The sequence below is a fragment of the Mesocricetus auratus genome, unplaced genomic scaffold (genome assembly GCF_017639785.1).
Source record: "Mesocricetus auratus isolate SY011 unplaced genomic scaffold, BCM_Maur_2.0 Super-Scaffold_100003, whole genome shotgun sequence".
NCBI classification, from domain to species: Eukaryota; Metazoa; Chordata; class Mammalia; order Rodentia; family Cricetidae; genus Mesocricetus; species Mesocricetus auratus.
In genome coordinates this window covers 7,877,447-7,892,669 of record NW_024429188.1, presented here as the reverse complement: position 1 = coordinate 7,892,669, position 15,223 = coordinate 7,877,447, and the positions used below count along the sequence as shown (strand labels likewise).

Here is a 15,223-nt window from a genome sequence, read left to right as displayed (position 1 = left end):
TGCATATGTGAAAGTCAGAGGACAAATTGCCAAGAGTTCATTCTCTCCTTCCACCATGTAGGTCCCTGGGATAGAATTGACTTGGTGGCAGTTCCCTTTAACCTGTTGAACCATCTTGTCGGCACCCTGTTGCCTATCTTTGCATCTCCACTATGTGGCAGCAATGAATATATCCAAAAAAAAAAAAAAAACCTTTGTTGCATGGATATTATTGTCCTCATTTAAAGGGCAAGGAAACTGCCTCAATATGCCCAAGTGATACAGCCTTTACCTATTTATTTTACATAAATTAGAATGGCTTCATCTTTGCAGAGTACTCTTTAATTGCAGTATTTTAAAATAGGTTATTGGCCGGGCGGTGGTGGCGCACGCCTTTAATCCCAGCACTGGGGGGGGGCAGAGGCAGGCGGATCTCTGTGAGTTCGAGGCTGGGCTGGGCCAACAGCCTCCAAAACAATACAGAGAAACACTGTCTCGTAAAACCAAAAAAAATAAAATAGGTTATTGTACATGGCTCAATACAACCTATAAACTAAATATATATACGCACATGTATATAATATATATGGGTGTGTATATGTACACATGCACCCACGCAGAACTTTTCCTAAGCATTTCATAGGTGATATAAATATAGTAATATCCTAGGCCCACTCAAATATTTTTATTAATGTCTCTTTGCATACTTGATTATCAACAACTGAGTATAATAGCCTACATATACATGCTCTTTAGGGAGACCAGAGGGAAAGAATAGGGGAGGAAATGGGAAGGAATTAAAAAAATAGAACACAGGCTTCAGACCAGATGTAGGTCTATTCAAAGACTGTAAACTAGTACTGTAATAGCAACTGCATGTGCCACTGTGAACTCTCACCTTGGGCCAAACTCTTTTCTTATTGTTATTATTACCTTGTTGTACTAATAGAAGACAATTGCGAGATTTCTCAACATACCAGCAGTCTTAAAAGGCTGAGAAAGCACTCAAGAATTAGGAAACCTGTGCTTATTCAACTAAATGGAGGCAAGATGGAAAAATAAAAATGAAAACTTTACATTAAAAATTGGCAGAGCTGGTTATGCTAATACATACTTGGAATCCTAGCATTCAGAAGGCTGAGTCAGAACAATGACACATTCAAGGATATAGCCTGTGCCAAACAGTTAAGAAAATGTGCTGAAACCATACATGATCCTTTAAATACTACATAAAATAAATGGTTTTAAAGGAATTAATAGTCAATAACCATTTTCTAACTTTATTGATGCTGGTAAAACTGATTACTGCTGCAAGAACTCATGGATTAAAAAGGTTATAGCAGAACCTTAAACAGAAAAACAATGAACATTAAAGAGCTATGTAAAAGGAGACAGATCAATGACAACCAATGCAGTATATAGCACCACAAAACTGAATCCAATAAGCTATGAAAAAGATATTTCCAAGGATGAAACAAAAGGCACGCCTTTAATCCCAGTACTCGGGAGGCAGAGGCAGGCGGATCTCTGTGAGTTCGAGACCAGCCTGGACTACCAAGTGAGTTCCAGGACAGCCTCCAAAGCCACAGAGAAACCCTGTCTCGAAAAACCAAAAAAAAATAAATAAAAAATAATAAAAAAAATAAAAAGAGAGACAGGGGCCGGGCGTTGGTGGCGCACGCCTTTAATCCCAGCACTCGGGAGGCAGAGGCAGGCGGATCTCTGTGAGGAGACCAGCCTGGACTACCAAGTGAGTTCCAGGACAGCCTCCAAAGCCACAGAGAAACCCTGTCTCGAAAAACCAAAATAAATAAATAAATAAAAAATAATGAAAAAAATAAAAAGAGAGACAGGGGCCGGGCGTTGGTGGCGCACGCCTTTAATCCCAGCACTCGGGAGGCAGAGGCAGGCGGATCTCTGTGAGTTCGAGACCAGCCTGGACTACCAAGTGAGTTCCAGGACAGCCTCCAAAGCCACAGAGAAACCCTGTCTCGAAAAACCAAAAAAAAATAAATAAAAAATAATAAAAAAAAATAAAAAGAGAGACAGGGGCCGGGCATTGGTGGCGCACGCCTTTAATCCCAGCACTCGGGAGGCAGAGGCAGGCGGATCTCTGTGAGTTCGAGACCAGCCTGGACTACCAAGTGAGTTCCAGGACAGCCTCCAAAGCCACAGAGAAACCCTGTCTCGAAAAAACAAAAAAAATAAAATAAAATAAAAAGAGAGACAGGGGCCGGGCGTTGGTGGCGCATGCCTTTAATCACAGCACTCGGGAGGCAGAGGCAGGCGGATCTCTGATTTCGAGACCAGCCTGTGGTCTACAAGAGCTAGTTCCAGGAAAGCCTCCAAAACAATACAGAGAAACCCTGTCTCGAGGAAGAGGGAGAGTAGAAGAGAGGGAGAGAGGAAGAGAGGGGGAGGGAGAGGGAGAAGGGGGGGTAAGAAGCTGGGTGTGAATCACACCTATAATCCCAGCACTCAGGAGGCAAAAGCAGGAAGGAGGATTCTGTGAGCTTAAAGCCAGCCTGGCTGCATAGTGAGTTCTAGGCCAGACCTAAAAAGAAAAGGAACTGAGAAGACAACTCAGTAATATGCTTACTTGCAAGCAAAGGCCCTAAGTTCCAGAACCCACAGTTAATTTTTTTTCTTTGTCTTTTTTTTCAAGACAGGGTTTCTCTGTGGCTTTGGAGGCTGTCTTGGAACTAGCTCTTGTAGACCAGGCTGGTCTGGAACTCACAGAGATCCGCCTGTGTCTGCCTCCCAAATGCTGGGATTAAAGGCATGCACACCACCATCTGGCTGGCTTACAACCCACATCTAAAACAAACAAAAACAACTGGGTGTAGTGTGCTTGTAATACCATCATTGGGAAGGCAGAAAAGATCCTATCTCAAAGCCAATAAATGTGGGTGAACAGCAACTGAGGAATGACACTTGAAGCTAGTCTGGTTTCTACAGACACAGACATACACAGACACACAGACACACAGACACACACACACACACACACACACACACACACACACACATATACCAATCAGAAAAAAATGAGTGTTCATCCTGCATAACCAAGTAAAAAAATGAGAGGAAATATAAAATGCCAGCATTGAAATATTCAATCATTTCATTATCACCAATGGTTTAATGAATTAAAAAGAAAACTCACATCATCAAAATACAATGTTATGAATGATCACATACCCTCCAATGTTTGTCAAAGGGAATGAACCTGAATTTATCACACCTCTGGACCCAGCTGCCAATGTTCAGGAAATAGAACATTCATCTGGGACTACATTTTGAGAATCCCTGCAACAGAGGGTTTCAAAACTTTTTTTTGTTGTTTTTCGAGACAGGGTTTCTCTGTATTGTTTTGGGGGCTGTCCTGGAACTAGCTCTTGTAGACCAGGCTGGCCTCGAACTCACAGAGATCCGCCTGCCTTTGCCTCCCGAGTGCTGGGATCCACCACCAACACCAGGCTCAAAACTGCTTTTAACTGAAGGAAATACTAAACAAACTGCTCTCAACCTTGGTCAGAAAAACTTCCTTTTGCAACTGCAATACAGACTAAGAATAAATGACTGAATGATCATCCATAAATGGGAAATCTTATCAACCCTGCCCCCAAGGCTCAGGGAATATTTAGGAAGACGAGGCAGAAAGAATGTAAGAGCCAGAGGACAGGGAGGAATGCTATAAAATAATGTCTTCTGGATATGACATGAGCATTGCATTCGTAAACTCACAGCAGCTGTGTTACCTGTTTGTAAAGGATCAAGCCAATCAAAATTCTAACATGGATAGGGAAGGGACATCAGAGTCCTACCCCTGGCTGAGGAGCTACTGGCAGCTGATGGCTATTGAGGAAGTCTTTTTTCTTTGGGAGAGTGGCCAATGATAAGTTGCACATGCTCCAGGGGATGGCTTCACACCCATGCACATATGAACAATAATCAAACTCTTGTTATTTTAAAAAAAAGTGGAAACATGAAGCTGGAACAGGAACTAGGGAAGTTAATGGCCAAAATGCACTGTATACACATGTGAAATTTTCAAAGAATGAATTTATTTTAGCTGAAGGTGATACTAAACAGTACTAAAGAGTGAAGCACTCACCCAGTCTGAGTCTAGAAACAGTAACAGATACCATTCTGCACCAACTACAGTGTTCTGACCATTATCTGGAAACAAATAAATCTACTCCCCGTGGGGAGGGACCGGAAGGAGGGGAGGGAGAGGGAGCTGGGATTGACATGTGAAACAAACTTGTTTCTAACTTAAATAAGAAAAAGGAAGAGAAAAGAAATCTACTCCCCCTCAAATTATAAAATCAGAAACAGCAATAGGACAAATAGGACACAGTAATCTATTTTAACAAACCCTCTAGATGATTGATGTTCCCTAGTTTCAGAGCCAGTTTCATCCCCCCCCCCTTTTTTTTGGTTTTTCATAGCGCCTTGGCTGTCCTGGAACTCGCTCTGTAGACCAGGCTGGTCTCAAAAGTTGTGTAAACCAGGTTGTCCTCAAACTCAAGAGACCTGCCTGCCTCTGCCTCCCAGAGTGAAGGGATTACAGGCATGTGAAACTGGCTTCAGAGTCACTGTTTTAAGTATGATTCATACATTAACTCAGTTGAACTTGTCCAGAATCCTAAGTGATGATAGGTAACATCACTACTTTATAGAGGAACAACTATACTACAGCATAAAGAGGTTAATTTATACAAGATGATATAGCAGAAACAGGGTCAGAACTTGAATTGAGGGAATCTTAATCATTGTATAGAAGTCTTTCCACCAGGAAGAGCTCAACTGGCAGAATGCTTTAACAGTGAAAGGAGAACTTCCAGCAGTGGCACATACCCATAGTTTCTGCTACTCAGGGCTTAATCACCTGAGAATAAGCATTCAAAGTCAGCTTGAGGTTGGGGGAAGCAAAGTATATGGAAAAACACCAGCAAAGTCCAGAATATGCTTCAATAAAAAAGACAAATTTATCAAATACCATTAAAATTCTTTTGAAAACTGTTCCAAAACACAAGCACTCACCAAACCCATTATTTTTAATTATAAGGATTTAAAATCCTGAGTTGTAGTAAAGGTGATACATAAATAAATTAGTCCATCTGTACTTAGCAACCTTTTAATTTTTTAAAAATTATTTATTTTATCTGTATGAGTGTTTGGCCTCATGTGCACTATGTGTGTGCCTAATGCACTAAGAGGTCAGAAGAGAGCATCAGAGAGCCCCTGGAACTGGAATTTCATAAAATCCGTATGGGTGCTGGGAATCACCAAACCTGGGTCCTCTGGCAAGAGCAGCAAGTGCTCTTAACTACTAAGCTACCTCTTCAGCCCCCCAATCTAATTTTAAAACATGAAAACTCTAAGTCTTCCCTCCAGTTTTTACTTTCAGTCTTTTATTTACCACTATTGAAGAGAAAAAAAAACTGCTTGCTTTCAATCAACACTTAAGATTATATGAGCCCAGCAGTGGTGGTGTACAACTTTAGTCACAGCACTAAAGGCAGAGGTAAGCGGATCTCTTGAGACCAGCCTGGTCTAGAAAAGCTAGTTCCAGGACAGGCTCCAAAGAGCTACACAGAGGAAACTCTTATCTCAAAAAAACAAAAATAAAAAGATTATATGAACATAGTCTCCAAGTTGCAAAAAAATTTAACATATCTTGTTCAATTAGCTGAATCAGATATAAAGTACAATTTCTATTAGTGGTATTTCATTTTTATTTTATGTTTATTGGTGTTTTGCCATGGGTGGCAACTGGAGTTAGAGACAGTTGTGAGCTGCCAGGTGGATGCTGGGAATTTAACCCAGGTCCTCTGGAAGAGCAGTGTTCTTAACCACTGAGCCATCTCTCCAGCCCCTTGGTGGTACTTCATAAAAGCAAAACAAATTTCAACACTATATGACAACAGTTTCTATGTCATAATTATGATTTTAAAAGACAACTGATGAAAATTTTTAAGGAAACTCAAAGTTGAAAATTATCAGTTTAATACCTCAAGCAAACTTGTTTTACTCAGAGAGCCACTCCTTCATTCAAAGAATTTCTATAACCAGAAAACCAAGACGGTCAACAAGTACATCAAGTTTTACCAACTCAACCTCTATGACACATCAACTAAGGCTTCCAGAGAATCTTAAGAGCTGAATTATCTGACATTAACATATATAAACATTTGGTAACCAGTCATTGAAGAAAGGGGTCAAAAAACAATAGAAGAAATCCTATGAGCACCAGCACTTGTGAACTGTCTGCCTTGTATCTGTCTACCCATGAGACCACTGCAGAGCTACCTAACATGGTCACTGCTACACAACAGACTTAGCAACTTAATCTTATTCCATGAGAAGCAACGTGGAATGCGAAGAGCAAATACTTTCAAAGCAACCAAGTTTGGCATTTCAATGATACTTTGAACTGGTGGTTAAAAACACGCAACAAAAGGAGAATTAAAAACCCAACACTGTTTCCATTGTGAACTTCCAGCATTAAGAAGGGAATGATTCAAATATTGGAATGCCAACTGTGTACAATTCTGTACCAGTTATCCTAGTTTCACAAACTATGGTTTGAGCCTAGATGGTTTTGTTGAAATACAGAAACTGAAGTATAAATATTTAATCATTATATCCAGCATGCTCAAAATGTTTTCTGTTGGAAACAGGAACTTGCTGGAATTCCCAAGAAAGCATTTATTTAATATTAAATCAATTTTCAAATAAGGACTTAATCTTCCAATAATAAACAAAGAACTGAAACACCTGGACTCATGACCAGTGGCTATTCATAATCATACTCAAATACTTCTAAAATTTTCATTCACGACTTTTCCATTTTCTGCCCCTTCAACTCTTAATTCGTATCATTTTAATGACTGGCACAAGTACTCTTGCTCTGTCCATGTTGTATCTAAGTTAAAGCCTAGCTGGAGGCTTTATTTTAAATTCTCATTTTCTGGTTTTGACCCTAAAAATAACATAATACATACCCCAGAATGGCTAACCCTGAAAAAGTAAAAGAAATGGAAGGGGAGAAGTGAAACAATTTACAGGAATGTATGCTGGGGGAACTATTTCCAAGTAAAATATAAGTACAACCATAGAACAATTATACTACAATTGAATATAAAATCTGAAAGTAACAAAGCACCCAAAATTTTTAATATTAGGGTTTCAAGAACTATGTGACAGCCAACCAGTTCTCAATAGGTAAGTTCTGGGTCAGAGAAGCTGGGATAACACCAAGTTAAAAAGTACATTGTAACAGAGCACAAAAACAACCAAACTACCTAAGAATTTGCAAATACATATGAAAAACTCCAAACACAATCAGGTTATTATATCTAGAAAACAGCTTTTTCTTCCAGAACACCTATATTTCCTGTGGAAAATAGTTAAGTGGGACCAGGACATAGAACTAAAATCAAATCAAAACTGCCACAAAATAAAGAACCCATGACTATTTTAGTAAGACTAGGCCAGCAGTATCAACTCCAAATGGAATATAAGAGATTACAATACCAGCCGGGCGTTGGTGGCGCACGCCTTTAATCCCAGCACTTGGGAGGCAGAGGCAGGCAGATCTCTGTGAGTTCGAGGCCAGCCTGGTCTACAAGAGTTAGTTCCAGGACAGCCTCCAAAGCCACAGAGAAACCCTGTCTCGAAAAACAAAAGAAACAAAAACAAAAAAAAAAACAAAAAAAAAAAAAAAACAAGAGATTACAATACCATTGTTTCATTATAATAGGTTCTCTAGGGTCTTTAATGAGAATAGGACATTGCTATGGGCTGTAATTCTCAAATGTGAGGAAAATGTGGTAAGACAATTTAATAAATAAATTAGGAAAAGAAAAACAGCATAATCTGAAAATTTAAAGTCTACACAAACTGCTTGGTAAATGAACTTTTCTCTGGATCCACAGTCAAACTATAAACAAAACAGAATTATCAGGGAAATTTAAAAACTAGACTATTTTCTACTTTTAAAATTCAATTGCTTCAATTGTGAAAATGACTTTGGTGGTTACACTGTCAAGAACTCTTTCAGCTATCTATAAAATATTTGCATAGACAAAAATAACATGACAGAGGGGCTATTTCAAAGTAATTCCTTGGGAAGGAGGATGCCTAAGGATAAAACTAGAAAGGCTGAAAGTTGATATATGTTAAAAGCACCTGGGGGAGGAGACATCGACCTGCTATGTTTTAAATTTTTGTAACTTAATTTAAAATTCATGCACTGACCATATGCATTTAAACAGTTCCCTTTGACTTAGTAAAGACCTCCATCCACTAAAATGTAAAAAAAAAAGCATTTGATCCACACAATGGAACAAGCACAAAATGGAAACCCCAGCCCCAACTCCATTTAAGACATAAAACACAAATACCACCCACAAAGATCTAAAAGAACTAACCTAAAATCACAGCCAATCATAGTCATCCTGGTGGGAAATTCCAACACTGCTCCAACAGCTTCCTGAAACTTCCTGACCAAGTAAGTTCTGGTCTACTGGTTTGTTCCTCTGAAGCACTAAAGTCACTCAAGTCAGGCTACTGGAGGACCTACAAAATAAAAAGGTCAGGGGAAAGAAATATGTATTTATTAGAATTGGGGAGTTAAGCATTATATCAAAATGTAAACACTTATTCCTGAAGCAATAGCCCTTGAACACCAATTTTGCATTTTTAGGGCCTGCTTTGAGCAGTACCTAAAGAACTGAGAAATCAACAGCTATATTGTGTTTCTAATGACACTTAGACAATACCCCTGAAAACTGTTTTCAAACCAAACAAAATGATAGCATGTTTAACAAACTTATAGTAAGGAAAATGCATATTATTTGTGAAAAAAGATGTGCACATTTAAATTATTTTTCACCTTCATAAATGCTTTTTGGCCATACTGGGAGACAAACGATAAACATTCTGGAAATTCAGGTTCAACTTTGTCACTGAATCTTAGACACTAAGTTTTTATTTGGTACTGCCATTCCTTCCTCTCAGAGATCTACCTAGAATAAATTAAACCTTTTAGGTCATGCCTAGATCATCTTTCCCAGATTATTATAATAGAAGGGACAAGAGTCAAACTGAGAGTTAACTGGTGATTACGGTTTAATCCATTGTAAAAGACACCAAGACAAGAAGAATCTGAAAGTGACCCGTCTTCCAAAGAAAGGAAATTCATTTACCTAGAGCACCTCCAACTCAAACAAACCCTGAAGCTCAAAATTGAAATCCACATATCGATAATTATCAGATGTTACCCACTGTAAAATTTCAGTAATAGTGTACTCATGGCCACCATATTCTTACTTCAATCTCATCAACCAACCAACACAATTAAAAACAAACCACCCTACTATCAGTCTAATAAAAACATTAACCAGTAAGGAAAACTAATTCCAAGTCAAGTATGTTAGAAAATACAAAATGGCAAAAGCACAAGAGGTGGTAGTTATCAAAGAGCCATCTGTGGTTGCCTCTGGTGGGGGGAGGGATGCTGGTATTTAGTTATACTAGCCTTCCTAGTGTCTTGTATATATCATCCTGATTTAAAAAAAGATGTTAAATATGCCTTTCCATACTGACCTGAGGGAATAAATAAGGTAGACAGGAAGAAATACAAAAAATCTCTCTCAGAGAAGTTCTCTTTAACACTGCAAAATGGCATGGCATGAAATTTCATTACTTTTGTGGGATGAAGGGCAGGACAGACCGTCTTTGAAAGAGTGGCAGAAATGAGCAGGCAAGGGATGAGGCACTCCCTTCCAAAAGGTGTGGGTGTGGTTCATGACAGAAAAATAGCTAGCTGGTGGTCATTCCAAGAGAAAAATTTTGCACTCAAAGTCTTACACTAGTAAAAGCTTCAAAGAGTGGGAACACATTCAAACATCAAGAGCCACTGATCATACAAAGTGGTTCGTTCATGAGGAAAAAAAAATACAAAGCAGATGAGCTGATAAGTATTATTCCTAAACATAAAAATTTACAGCTGAAGAAATAACAATTTTTAAAAAAATCTTACTTTCCCAGGCTATAAAGGTAGCATATGACATAAAAGCATCTACCAATATACTCTTCACATAAAAAAGGCACCCAAATTTGTGTTCCTATGAGCCAAGCACTTTACAAATTTTCTTGATAATTCTACCAACAACCCTTTAAGGTATTACTAATCTCATTATGTAGATGTACAGAAAACTGAAAAGTAATTTGCTGAAAGTCATGAGTTCAATGGGAACTGTAGGTAAAAACACTATTTTCTACACCAGGCTGCTTCCCATGAATGGGGATTGTTGGCATCTCCTCAATCTATGCAACACTGGTGCTAAAAGAAGTAATTCAAATCATGTTATCTACAAAGGAAATACATGATAGAGAATTAATTGTTTATAATAGAGGTGATGTGAGGGAAAAGGAAGTAAATTTAAAAGGAGCGTGACTGTTTAAGTGTAAAACGCGGTGGAAGGAAAATGCTTTGGAGGTCTGACACCTCACTAGGGGATTTGGTTCCTGGGGTGGGAGGGAAACTGGCAGAGAGAAGTTTAAGGGGTAAGAAGTGTGAAGTACTTAAATGGTGACTAACAGTAACCAAAAAGAAAAAAATAGCCACAAATCAACAGACTACAGAACAGAGGTGGGAAAGGGGGCGGGTCCCAGGGTTTGTTAAGTGGAAGGGGCTGGGAAGGACAAAGTTTGATGGAGTGGGGCTCAAGAAGACCACTATGAGACTGCAATTATCCAACCACTGACCCGTTTATTGTTTTGCCCAAGAATGGTCTCAAAACATTCAGAATTGAAGAAATCAGTACCCTGTCCCCATGTCAGGGATAAACAAGTCAAAGGACCTAAGAAAATGGGAGGTTTCTATGGTTCCATGGAGTAAATGCAGGGAACAAGACAGGCTCTGCTAACGTCTGCGTCAAAAGCACCATGGAAGGAGATGGGGCAGGCTGGATGATTCAGGGTAAGATCTAAATTAGGACTGGGGAGGAGTGATTGAAAAAAATTTTACTCTCCCCCCCCTTAATAATGCATCCCAATATCCACAAAGCTGAGAGATTTGACAGGGAGCTGAAATTCGGGGAGGGGAAGTGGTACTACAAATTGACCCCTCAACCTTAGCTCAAAAACCTTAGCTCAAAAGCCGTGGGAGCTGGGGAAGCAGAGCCCACCTCAACTCAAGAAAACTAGGGGTTTCATAAGAGTAGTCGCAAGGGCTGAGAAGCAAGCGCGAAAAATGAGAGACAAGTCCTCAGTGCGTCCCTCTCACCTTTTAATCTAACCCCCAGCCCACTACCCAATGAACTATCGACTCCCTCCCACACTTCCCAACCCGCCCACTGCGACGACAAAAACGGAGGCGTAGAGCGATTGGTGGGGCAGAGGCAGGCCCACACGCGGCTGAGGCTGGTGGAAATGGTGTCGCCTTAACCGGTAAGAAACAGGGTGGTCTTCATGTCAGCAAAGATTTACCGGCACCACTACGTTTCTCCATTCGTCATTTCCTTAACGTCTGGTACCTGAGAAGCGTCACAAACGCGGATAGCTAACCCCCCTAGTAACATGTACTAGCAAGACAGACATCAGCCTCCGCCGCCATCTTAACAGGCGGACCGACCCTAGTCACTGCCCCCCCACCACCCCCCAAGGTATCTCCGCCACCGCCGGCGAATCCCACGAGGACGCAACCCTGCTCCCGCGAGAACTCACCGGCTAAGAACAGCACCACCAGAAGACGCTACTCGCGCCTCTGCAGCTCCTGCACTCAGTAGCCAAGCTCTGCTGCCTTCGCGCGATCCCAGGAGAACCTCTACCGGACCGGGAAAAACTGAGCCCAGCCCGTCCCAGCCCTCTCCTTCCACCAAAGCCGAAATCGCTACAGCTCCGCTCTCACCCCACGCGAAGCGAAAAGCAAATGACGCACTACCTCACGGAGCATTAAGGGGCGGAGCCAATATGCCGCCGCCGGCTCCCGCATGCGCTGTGGGAACTATCGCGATATTACGTTCAGCCTCGGCGAGACCTCCGTAATTCACTGCAGGATGCCTCCCGCGCCTCGCCTTTAGGAAATATGAGCTCTCGCGAGACCAGGTGCACGCTCCTAAAAAGGAGAAAGGCGGGGCTTCGAGAAAATGACTGGGAGTTTTTCGGGGAAAGGGAGGAAGCTCTCGTCCTTTAGGGATCTCGCTTAGCACGAGGTTTCCGACCCACTGCGGAGCTTGCTACCAAATCTCGCGATGACACAGCTCAGCGCCAAATCTCGGCCATGTCTTGAAAACTGCCTCCGCCCCCGATTTAGGTGTCTAGAGCCTGCCTAGTGCTTGAGGAAAATTTAAAAAGTCAACCTGTTTATTCTCACGCTTCCAGCAGGGCTGTACCAATTAGCCAAACTCCATGCTGGAAGAAAGAAATGGGTCCCCATTGTTACCTGCCTCGAGGAATAACGTGCTATCCTTAACTAACACATAAAAGATGTTATCACAATAAACACACAAATGCAAATGAAAACAATGACACAACAGTTTTTGCTCACAACATCGGGAAAAAATTAGACCTCTAATATCCATATTTCTTCCTTCGCCGCACTGCAGGCTAACCTGAATCCATCTTCATCTAACTAAAGGCTCATATCATTAGTTCCGCCTCCAAAGTCACCAGTTTTAACTACCGGAGCTTTACCTTAGCATAACCATAAAGACCCAATAAAGTGGTTTTCTCCAAACAAAGGAATCAAGCAAATTCGAGCTTGGGGTGGGGAAGTAAGTGCGTGAACATTTTAATATGGCAGGTTTTTTTATGTCTAACCAACAATGTTTCTCCAATAAATCTTGGGATCCAATCTGGCCCGCTTGTGGGCTTCTCCATTCTAATGCATTGTTCTGCCTATTCTAATTTAAACATGCTTCCTTCCGAGTACAGTTTACAAGTCACCCCCATCTTTAGTTATCTTTAAAAACATTTTCTCGATTATTCTTTGCCATCCTCCCATCATGAACTTTAGAATCGTTAAGTTCCAAAAACTTGGCATATTTATTGGAATTGCATCAATTGCATAAATCAATATAGAAAAAATGGTCATGACTACAAAATTGAACCCTCCTATTCAGAATATTCAGAAGCATAATATTCCTTCTCCATTTATGCAAACCCTCTTCTATTGTATTCCTCAAAGTTTTATAGCTCACCTCCAGATATTTTTATTTTTCTTGGTATTTAGAGTGGGACTTTTTAAGTATTAAAATTTCAAAATGTTAATTTCTTATATACAGGAAGACTTCATATTTGACTACTCACTTTTATAATTAGAAAAATGAAAATATGCTCAAATATAGTAATAATCAGTAAAATGAAAATGAAAGCAACGACATGTGGTTTTTTTACTCTATAACTGGAAAAATATAAAGATTAGTAACAATTCATGTTGGCAAAGCTATGGAAAAATAAGCAATCTCGCAGTACATTGGGGAGTATAAATTATTATGGCCTTTGGGAAAGAGAATTTAGACAAATCTATCAAAATTCAAAATGCATTACTTTTTGATTCAGTAATTACTCCTCGAAGAATTTCTCTTACTGGAACACCCTCATACATGTGCATGAAACATATACAAACCCATTCATGACTGCAATACTTGCAATAGCCCTCTTCCCCCAAAGAAAACAAGCTAGTGCACAACAATCAGGAAACGGTTAAATAAACTGTAGTCCAGGCATTCAATGCAGCTGTACAAAAATGGGACACATTCGAATCCCCTGATATACTGGGAGCTGTAAGACATATTGCTTTTAAAAATTACAGCAATGAGACAAAATGAATGTGTCCAGCACCGTACATATACATATACTTCAGGGCACGCGCACGCGCGCGCGCCTAGTAGTAACCATGAAGCCTGCCTTGCCTGCGCGCCCCTCACCTTCCTTTTCCTCTGAGGCCGCCTTCCTCCAAGCCTTAAGAGAAAAACTGAAGGCCCGGCCTTTCCTCCCTTTCTAGGGCCACTTGGCCAAGGCTAATGCCCGTACCTCGCATCCCCACTGTTGGCCGCTCTCTCGCGCGCGCGGTTCGCTGCTTCCCCGCTGTCCTGCGGTCCCCAAAGATGCAGCTAGCTCTCTGCTGGAGGCCCCTGAGGACGGGGGAAGGGGAGATGAGGAGGAGGGTTTCGGGGAAGGTTGCCGCTGCCGCCTGGCCCCTTCAGCAGCCTCTTTCCCGAAGGCTCTTTAAAGCCAAAACCTCCGAGCCTCGGAGCCGGGTCCCATGGGAACTGCCCCCTACCTCGAGGAGTCTAAGATGGCCCGTCCCCCAGGCCCGGGAAGCAGGGAGGGGGGGGTAGGACGCTCACCTCAGACGCAATGGCTCGGCGGGGCCTGCAACTGCGTGCGGGGTCTGCGGCCAGCAGCAACACTGTTTTCCCCCTCAGCCCCCTCCCTCGCCCTGGGTTTAAAAAGCCTCCCCCCTGCGGCTCAGCTCACACTGGATTTTAAGGCTCCTCCTACCACGCAATTAGCCCCGCCTCTGTCCCTTGAGAGGGCGCTCCTGATCCCTTGGTGGTGTATTCTGGTCACCTTGCGGGGAGCCACTCAGGCCCCAATAAAGGCAATCATAGAGGATAGTATGATCCCTAAGGAACTGTGATTTGATTCTTGTACAATGGAAATCCCTGAAGGGGATAAAACTTGGTTTACATTTTTAAAATTACGGAATAGGGAGAGGGAGGTGAGGAGTAAGAGGTACGATGGCACACAATGTGGAGGACCAGAGAAACGGATGAGAACCAGAGTGCAAATCCACAAAACCCTTTAGGCACATAGTACTCCCTCAAACATTTCTCCTTTGTACTATGTGAGGTTGCACTGTGATTGGAGGGATCTGTAGAGACTAGACATTTGTAAATGTATAGAAATAAAAATGACCTGGTAGGAGATGATCCTATTAAGTGCTATTCTCTGGGACATCGAATGAAATTAGCAAGTAAAGGGATTTGGGGGAGCATTGATTTGCAACTCTTCGTGCTCCAATAATGTTTGAACGTTAACAAATGAATTCATTTGATTTTTAAAACAACAGTGAGCCAGGTGGTGGTGGCAGCACATGCCTTTAATCCCATCACTCAGCAGGCAGAGGCAGGTGAATCTCAGTTTGAGGCCAGCCTGGTCTACGGAGTGAGTTCTAGGATGGCCAGGACTGTTAAACAGATAAACCCTGTCCTGAAAAAAG

The 15,223-nt window shown here is 41.5% G+C and overlaps 1 protein-coding gene across 17 annotated transcripts in view; it reads right to left on the bottom strand.

The window, feature by feature from the left end:
- Window positions 1-14,462, bottom strand: part of Huwe1 (HECT, UBA and WWE domain containing E3 ubiquitin protein ligase 1) — a 134,705-nt gene extending 120,243 nt beyond the window's left edge. For 15 of the 17 annotated variants that reach the window (XM_021222897.2, XM_021222903.2, XM_013125102.3 and 12 more), the window contains exons 1-2: window positions 11,722-11,855; window positions 8,421-8,568 (exon numbers count right to left, since the gene is read on the bottom strand). The gene's annotated coding sequence lies outside the window, so the exon portion shown is untranslated. Of the gene's footprint in view, window positions 1-8,420; window positions 8,569-11,721; window positions 11,856-14,031; window positions 14,133-14,348 lie in introns of those variants that run through there. The other 2 variants (XM_021222898.2, XM_021222899.2) reach the window with 2 other exon arrangements.
- Window positions 14,463-15,223: the final 761 nt, after the last annotated feature.